Below are 7,282 nucleotides of genomic sequence, written 5' to 3' on the forward strand. Positions count from 1 at the left end.
TGCAATCAGAGTATCAGCATTTTCTTTTGGCAATTTTCTGAAGCTTAATATCTACAGAGCCACACAATTTACACATGAACAGTCAGTAGGTTGTGCTTCAGGAACTGTACAGATTGTGATACAGGGGTTTATTTATTTATACATTTTTTTAAGATACGTCACACTATGTTGCCTTGGGACAGATTCAAACTCCTAGGCTCAAACCTCCTAAATAACTAGAACTTCCAGTGCATGCCACCATGCCCAGTTTGTTACAAAAATTTCCATAATGGACACTAAGCACACCTTTCTCTTGCTCTGGAAGGAAACACAATCTCTGTCTTCAAAGATTATATATACTCACTATACAAAAAATTTAAAACAAAGTCTGAAACAAAGACAGCCAATGCCACTGATGGAAAGATGTGAAGAAACAAGAGAGAACCACACAGAACTATCACATAACAATAAGTTGCCCAAGTTCACACAATTTGTGAACAATTGTACCAGGGTTTGAAACCCACTCTGTCTCATTTACATAAGAGAGCTCTGTCCTAAGAAGAAAGCAAGATGGATGTCCTTAGTTTTATGAAACTTGAGAATCGAGATCTTCCCATCATTTTAGAAAAGGATGAACCCAAAAGACTTCCAAGGGCCCTCTGCTGTCAACATTGATTAAAAATTTCTTCTTTCTAAAGGTAGAAAAATTAAAAACATATCCTTTGGAGAATCATAGAACTCTTTCTACTGCAAAGGAAGTCTTAAAGACATAGAAAGCATAATATTGCCAAGGAAAATAAATCTAGGATATTCTTGGATGTTGTCTTTAGATGTGGAGTTTTAATTCTACCTGACTTAAACAGTAGACGAAAAAAACTTAAATGCTATGTCAATAGTATAGCAGAATTTTCCTATCATGAGCTATTTTGGACTCCTAGACTCTGTTTAGTCAGTATTAAAATGCGGAAAACATGATAATAATTTATGTTCCCCTGAAGTCTAAGGACTCGGGAAATTTCTTATTTGTTATTCAGAGGGGAGCAAAGGTCTTGATTTAAGGACAACAAAAATATGCATTAGCTCTTGTGCAAGTACCTCCTGGCTACATCAGGCTTTTTAATGATTAATGTGGACATACGTGTGTGTGCGCACGCGCAGCCGCACCCCCTCCTGGAATTCCTGCCTATCTCATTCTCATCCTAAGTGACAACTCAGGCACTCGCTGTAGAGGAGCCCGTGTTGCTGCAGTTTGGAGTCAAAGTCAATGGAAATACTTGTTCTACCACCATTGTCCATATGCATGGAGACCCAGGCTGTCAGATAATGGCAAACAGCTGTATTTCTTACCATGGCAGTGTCTGCTGCTAAAGGTACATAGTGTTTGCTGATATCCTGAAACAGCAGTGCTAGAAAGTACCTGCAAACACTCAGGATAAGCCTCAGCAGAAATGCTGTCTTTCATAGTTTTGCACAAGGGTACACCAAGGCCAAAGACTTATTTCTGCATCATGCTGCAAAAGTTCATTTCCTGTGCATGCCCTATGCGTAGCCATCTTACAAACAATGCCCGATGGAGGTCCCTTTTGGTTTCTGAGAAGCAAAATATTAAGACTGACATAGGTTAATGAAATCTCTTTTTTCTTTTTCTTTCTTTCTTTTTTGTTTTTTTTGCTGTAGATCATGGCCAAGGAGAGGAGGAGATGAAGCCTCTCTTTCAGATTTGAAATCTGTCCTGAATCCACAACCCATGCAGTTGCCGATATGCTGCTTGGTATTTGGGGATTTCTTGCTGATGAATACAATACAGCCAAAGACTTACTTGGCTGCAAAAAGAAACCAGAGAAAAATAAAGATGTGCTTTCATTGGTAACATACTGTGGGGTTAGAATGTTGTTCTAGTGACTCACTTGAAAAAAAAATGTGGTAGGAAAACTAAATTCAAACCCATGACAAAGTGCTATGGCTTTTGTGTAACGAGAATTCTAGCCAACTCACTGGCCAAGATTCTTTTTATATAGGCTGGGTCTACAGGACTCCAAAATAGCCAGTAAATCTAAAATTCTAAAATTTGGTTCAATAACCTGGCTGCTTTGTGTGTGAAATGTTAAAGCTGAAGCAAACTGGTTTGGGCAAATAATATGTGAAGCATATACTCCGAGGAGCTTATTATTTGCCGAATTAATAACGGCCTGAGATTTTTGGATGAATTGATGTTTTAGAGACAGATCCAGAAAGTTCACTGTTCCTGGAAGCCACTACCTTTTTACCATCTCGGATTTTTTGACCTCTAAGTTAGACTATCCATTTCTCAACTATTATATCCTCACTGTCATTGGGCTGGAGGAAGAGGTGGGGAGGAGGGTCAGAGGGGCCATCTCAAGGCCATGACCTCCAGTTTTGAGGCTTTCTTCCCAGCGCTTCGTTTGTTTCCTTGTTTTGCTGAAACCTCATTATTAGGGGTCTGATGCTTTTCTTTATATGAAATCTTCTTTCACAGCAAAAATTCGTGACATCTGCATTTCACGCTGGGCACGCTGCCCAAGTCTGTTACCTTCATCTGGCAGGGCACTTCCTTCCATCTTCACCTTTCAAATGGTGTCCAGATTCTAAGGTCCACCTTAAAGTTATCTCTTCTATAAAGATAGCTAAGAATTCCTTCCTGTTCCATTCAGTGACTCCACTAAACTGTATTTAGAGTTTTATTATAGCATGTTTGCCCGGTGGTGCAATTCTTTGTGTCCATGTCACCACTGAATTGTCAGTTTCTTACTCACAGGAATCCATTTCTCTTTAATTTCATATCCCCATTCCACACTCAGTTATTTCGCTAGTAAGTGAAACTGTTTTTTGTTGCTGTTGTTGCTTGTTGTTTTTTGTTTTGGGGTTGGAGTCTCACTCCATCGTCTAGGCTGGAGTGCAGTGACACGCTCACAGCCACCCCAGCCCTGACCTGCTGGGCCCCGGCCATCCTTCTGCCTCGACCTTCCAAGTAGCTGGAACCACAGGCATGTGCTACCATGCACAGCTAATTTTTGATTTATGGTAGAGACAAGGTCTCACCAAGTTGCCCAGGCTGGTCTCGAACCTGCAGGTTCAGGCAATCCTTTTGCCTTGGCCTCCCAAAGTGCTGGGATGACAGGCTGAGCCACCGAGCCCAGCTGAAACTACTTTTTAATTTAATGATGTCCACATCCTCCCAATAAATATACCAGATGACAAAGTGGTAGGGCATGGGGAGAAGGCAGAGGAAAAGGAGGAAAACAAAGTGAAGGACAATGTTAAAGTGGAAATCCAACATGATTCAACATCTAAAACGTAATTACTTACGTTGGCAAATATTACAAGGAAAAATCCAGACACTATCGCTCTGCAGTTTTACATGCCTTATTTTTTCCTTTAGTGTATTTATTTATGCACAAACAATATTAGTTTGTTGGTTTTGTTCCTGATTAAAACATGGGTGTTTCCACTTGGCTTCCTTTGGGCCACGATGCTTCAGAACAAACCAATTCTGATAATAAAGTAAATCTTCTCACTGCCCGTTAGCAGTAACTCAATCCTTTGTTTTAAAACAAAAATATGATGCCTAAGTACTGCCCTTCCCTCAAGGCAGTGGAGGAGAAAACCAGTGAACACTAATACCAAACAGCACCACCACCAAATCCAATTCCCATCGGCGTGGAAATGATTGAGTGGACAGAGAAGGTTACCCCCAAAAAAGGACAGGGTGCTTAGAAATTAGCTCCCTGAACCACAGGAATGAAACTTTTTCTTAATGAGCTATCTGCATGTAGGAGTGAATGTTATAATAATAATGCAATACTGAACGCCTTTTTCATTTTCAATAAGATTCGGTATTCTTGAGGAATTCAGGAAGCAGATTTATTTCAGAGTTCAGAACAGACCCACTGGGAATTTAATTTGCAATGCTCGAGATTCATGTTTTGCTCTCTATAAGACAGTTGACTTTGTTTCTGTTTTGTTTTGCTTTTTTCCCCCCCTCCTACAGCTAATGTATGACCATGGAGTTTTAATGGTCCCTTTTTTTTTAAACAGAGGTCTAATTGGCCCCACTATTTTGATTTGGTTTAGCTCTTCAACTCAGAGTCTAGAGACTTTTCACCACGCATTACCAGTTGTGAGCCTCTGCCCTCTGCCAATGCTGTACTTGAGATTTCAAGCACTTAGCAATTTCTTAACATTGTGGTTGGGGTCATCTTTGAAAGACCCACGTTTATATCTTCCTTTTGTGATGCAGAATCAATATTTTACTGGCTGGGAAAAAGCAAAATGCTCCGTTCATTTTAGACTGCTGGGTGAAAATGCAAATAAGTAGGCAGCAAATCTCGCATGTTATGGAAACACAGGAGATAAAAAAAAACGTGTTGCTAATTGCTGACTCTCTTGTTGGAAACATTAAATTTGTTTGGGTTTCAGATTCTTAAAGTCTCATCTTTCCGCACTTTTTAAAAGAGAAATATCATACACAGCATGCATAATTACCAAAAGAAAATCCATAGAACTCATGCAACGGTTCACATAAGAATTTCCATCTAGCTTTCCACGCACTTTCTGCAAAGCCAAGTCTTTTTCTTTTCTTCTTTTCTTCTTCTTTATTTTTGTGGCCAATAATAAGACAATCCAATAACATCCAGCATATAGATCCATGAAAATACACGTGATGCCATGGAAAGCCAATGGAAACAACGTGGCAAAAGAGATTAAAAATAAAGGGAAAATCTCTAGACTGGGGTTCTCTTGAAAAGCTGCCCACAAGGTCAAAACATTTCAATTCAGTCTAGACATAGAAAGAATTCACTGCAATTTACACAGGAGAGCATGAAAATTATATCGTGCGCTTAGGTTTTGTTTTTTGGACAGGACAGCAGCGGTGTCCATAAGACACCAGTACTTCATTTCACCTACGGGAAACCCTTTCCTCCTTCCTGCCATAGGACACCACATCCTTAAAGTGTCTCTTTCTAGGTTTCCAAACCTGAGCAAGCCTCGGAGTTCCCTGAAGGCCAAGGTTCCACCCACAGATTTCTGATTCTTTAGGCCCGGAGTTGGGCCTGGGGATCGGCATGCCTAAGTCTCCAGGATTACTGAGCCACTGGCCTGGGGACCGTACTTTGTATCTCCCTGCTTTGAGAGAAAGCAGCCAGGGAAGGTTAGAAGTATGAAGGAGAAGTAGAGAAGCCAGGAGAGGCCTGCTGAAAGGATCTGAGCCTGTGAGGACTTAGAAGCAAGGGTCTTCCTCGGCAGCTAATTTGTGAAGGTGAGTATGGTCCTGGAAAGATTCCAAGTGGTCAGACTGAACCACGAGATGGAAGAATGAAGGAGACTGCAGAAGGAGACGTACGTGCCAGAAAAACTCACAAGAGAGAGATCACAGACTCCGCCCTTCATAATGATTAGCAAGTAAGACACAGAAAGATTGCACGGAATTGTACCCCACATGTTTATAATAAAAATAAAAGAGCACCCTCAAGTCTGATCATCTTCTGGGCCTCTCTTTCTCCACTCTAATAGAACAAACAGCACAGGGGTCAGACATAAGAGATTCCAGTTCACAGGTTACTCTTACTCGTAGGACTTGCTGACTCGTTTACAAGCTAGCAAACCAGGCATGAATCTCAGTCCACCGACTGCAGTGGATGAGAAATACCCTTTTCCCCAGTGATCCAGTACTCAGTTGTGCTGTTGAATTCAAGTGCTCTCTCAGCTGGGAGAATGCACCCTCAGTTATTTGAGAAAGTGTCCCCCACACCCTAGGGTTGGAATATGGTTCAGGCATCTTAGACTAGGTCTAGACATGGTGTGAAGTTCGACACTCTGTGGTCTTCAAATACCCGCGATCAATCCACGTGAGTCATACCCACGGGTCCTGTCCCCATCTGGGGCTTCCTCCCAATGTTACTCCTGTGAGAATCTCTCATGAAGCATCGACAGCCCCATCTGACTAAAGACACCACAGAGCAACTCCTTTTGTGGTTCCTATGTCCCATTTCCCAGGAAGCAAAGTTACCACAGCTCCGGGACTCACAGAGGCTGGAGAGAAATCTCTTTCCAGCTTGTGGTTGGAAGCCCTGAACTCTCCATCTTCTGTGCTCACCATTTATCTGGGACCTAAGAATGCTTTTCTTACTTTTTCTTCTTCCACGGCTTTGTAAGGTTTTAGGATCTAGGCCCAAATGTCTGACAGTCTAGTAGTACTTACGGAAGCCATGAAGGCAGAGTAAATAAGAGAAGCAGGACAGTTGTAATAAGGTAAAGAGTGATGGAGAGGACCGTGCACTAGAAAGGGAGGAAGTTTCCAAAAAAAGTATGAATATCAAAATTCTTTATAACTCTTGAGGCCAAACGGCCCACGTAGGTAGGCCAATAGTACAGCAGGCTTCTCGTTTGTGAGTACAGCTGAAGTTAATGGAAAACAAAGATGTTTTCTTCTCTCCTCTTGGTTGTTCACAAGGAATTGAGTACAGTGCAGGCTCTATTTTCGTGAAGACAGGAATTTTTTTGGCCAGTCTTGTTCACTGTTGTATCTCTACCGGGTGAAACAGTGCTCGGTGCACAAAGGATGTGCTCAGTAAATATCTACTGAATGACTGGCTGAATGAATAAATGAACAAATCACAGAAACTAGTGCACTATTATCTTAAAATATTAACCAACTCTACTGCCTTTGGTCTGACCGGAGAAGGGATTAATCTCACTGATGATTAAATGCCACTTTGCTCAGAAAAGTAAATGGTATGGAGACCAAACAGAAGAGACTCTTACAAGTCTGGATAGACACATCTTTGCACCACCCACCACACCTGACTGGACACATCAGGAAAATAATAAGATCTTGATAAAAGGTTGAATGTATTGGGCTGAAGCTAAATTAGACAAACATGTTGATGTCTGAGTGTGGCCCATGCAGCAGCCAAAGCAAGACAGAGGCTTGCAGTGTTATTATAAATGTCAGGGATTTCCAAGAAGGTCAAGAAATGGTCTGAGGCATTCAAGCTTAGAAGCTGAGCGCTTGATATGAACCAATGTGTGCTGTGCTTTTCACTTTGGGCTGTCAACGTGATGGCTCCCTTGGAAAAAATTATCACCAGATTGCTACCACCTATTTGCCTGTCTGCTCCGGCAAGCCTCCAGGGTTCATGGCTTTCTGCCTGCAGCTTCCTCTTTTATCTAGAGGACCCCCAGTCCGCTGGAAAGAAAGCTAATCTTCTCTGATCTGCATGGTTGCTTCCACCCATGGATTGCTTCCCTGGGTGAAGCATTTAGCACCAAGCCAGGAGCACAC

Source organism: Carlito syrichta, unplaced genomic scaffold (assembly GCF_000164805.1).
Source record: "Carlito syrichta isolate Samal-C Ts95f unplaced genomic scaffold, Tarsius_syrichta-2.0.1 Scaffold316216, whole genome shotgun sequence".
NCBI classification, from domain to species: Eukaryota; Metazoa; Chordata; class Mammalia; order Primates; family Tarsiidae; genus Carlito; species Carlito syrichta.